Here is a 2,500-nt window from a genome sequence, read left to right on the forward strand (position 1 = left end):
TCCATTGGACCCAGAAATGATACATTGGAAGAATCTTTTTGGTCTTCCAATATCAATAGGTTGATTGTTTCGCTCCTGTATCTTCCAAAAGGGAAAAAGATCTCTGAGAGTTGTTTCATGGATCCGAAAGAGAGTACTTGGGTTCTCCCAATAACTCAAAAGTGTATCATGCCTGAATCTAACTGGGGTTCGCGGTGGTGGAGGAACCGGATCGTAAAAAAGAGGGATTCTAGTTGTAAGATATCTAATGAAACCGTAGCTGAAATTGAGATCTCATTCAGAGAGAAAGATATAAAATATCTGGAGTTTCTTTTTGTATCCTATACGGATGATCCGATCCGCAAGGACCATGATCGGGAATTCTTTGATCGTCTTTCTCCGAGGAAGAAGCGAAACATAATCAACTTGAATTCGGGACAGCTATTCGAAATCTTAGTGAAACACTTGATTTGTTATCTCATGTCTGCTTTTCGTGAAAAAAGACCAATTGAAGTGGAGGGTTTCTTCAAACAACAAGGAGCTGAGGCAACTATTCAATCAAATGATATTGAGCATGTTTCCCATCTCTTCTCGAGAAACAAGTGGGGTATTTCTTTACAAAATTGTGCTCAATTTCATATGTGGCAATTCCGCCAAGATCTCTTCGTTAGTTGGGGGAAGAATCAGCACGAATCGGATTTTTTGAGGAAGGTATCGAGAGAGAATTTGATTTGGTTAGACAATGTGTGGTTGGTAAACAAGGATCGGTTTTTTAGCAAGGTACAGAATGTATCGTCAAATATTCAATATGATTCCACAAGATCTATTTTCGTTCAAGTAACGGATTCTAGCCAATTGAAAGGATCTTCTGATCAATCCAGAGATCATTTCGATTCCATTAGTAATGAGGATTCGGAATATCACACATTGATCAATCAAACAGAGATTCAGCAACTAAAAGAAAGATCGATTCTTTGGGATCCTTCCTTTCTTCAAACGGAACGAACAGAGATAGAATCAGATCGATTCCCGAAATGCCTTTCTGGATATTCCTCAATGTCCCGGCTATTCACGGAACGTGAGAAGCAGATGAATAATCATCTGCTTCCGGAAGAAATCGACGAATTTCTTGGGAATCCTACAAGATCAATTCGTTCTTTTTTCTCTGACAGAGGGTCAGAACTTAATCTGGGTTCGAATCCTACTGAGAGGTCCACTAGAGATCAGAAATTGTTGAAGAAACAACAAGATGTTTCTTTTGTCCGATCCAGGCGATCGGAAAATAAAGAAATGGTTGATATATTCAAGATAATTACGTATTTACAAAATACCGTCTCAATTCATCCTATTTCATTAGATCCGGGATGTGCTATGGTTCCGAAGGATGAACCGGATATGGACAGTTCCAATAAGATTTCATTCTTGAACAAAAATCCATTTTTTGATTTATTTCATCTATTCCATGACCGGAACAAAGGGGGATACACGTTACACCACGATTTTGAATCAGAAGAGAGATTTCAAGAAATGGCGGATCTATTCACTCTATCAATAACCGAGCCGGATCTGGTGTATCATAAGGGATTTGCCTTTTCTATTGATTCCTACGGATTGGATCAAAAAAAATTCTTGAATGAGGTATTCAACTCCAGGGATGAATCGAAAAAGAAATCTTTATTGGTTCTACCTCCTATTTTTTATGAAGAGAATGAATCTTTTTATCGAAGGATCAGAAAAAAATCGGTCCGGATCTCCTGCGGGAATGATTTGGAAGATCCAAAACCCAAAATAGTGGTATTTGCTAGCAACAACATAATGGAGGCGGTCAATCAATATAGATTGATCCGAAATTGGATTCAAATCCAATATAGCACCTATGGGTACATAAGAAATGTATCGAATCGATTCTTTTTAATGAATAGATCCGATCGCAACTTTGAATATGGAATTCAAAGGGATCAAATAGGAAATGATACTCTGAATCATCTAACTATAATCAAATATACGATCAACCCACATTTATCGAATTTGAAAAAGAGTCAGAAGAAATGGTTCGATCCTCTTATTTCTCGAACCGAGAGATCCATGAATCGGGATCCTGATGCATATAGATACAAATGGTCCAATGGGAGCAAGAACTTCCAGGAACATTTGGAACATTTCGTTTCTGAACAGAAGCACCGTTTTCAAGTAGTCTTCGATCGATTACGTATTAATCAATATTCGATTGATTGGTCCGAGGTTATCGACAAACAAGATTTGTCTAAGTCACTTCGTTTCTTTTTGTCCAAGTCACTTCTCTTTTTGTCCAAGTCACTTCTCTTTTTGTCTAAGTTACTTCCTTTTTTCTTTGCGAGTATCGGGAATATCCCCATTCATAGGTCCGAGATCCACATCTATGAATTGAAAGGTCCGAATGATCAACTCTGCAATCAGTTGTTAGAATCAATAGGTGTTCAAATCGTTCATTTGAATAAATTGAAACCCTTCTTATTGGATGATCATGATACTTCCCAAAGAT

Source organism: Tasmannia lanceolata, unplaced genomic scaffold (genome assembly GCF_043159265.1).
Source record: "Tasmannia lanceolata isolate RefF3 unplaced genomic scaffold, GAP_Taslan_0.1 ptg000785l, whole genome shotgun sequence".
Lineage (NCBI taxonomy): Eukaryota > Viridiplantae > Streptophyta > Magnoliopsida > Canellales > Winteraceae > Tasmannia > Tasmannia lanceolata.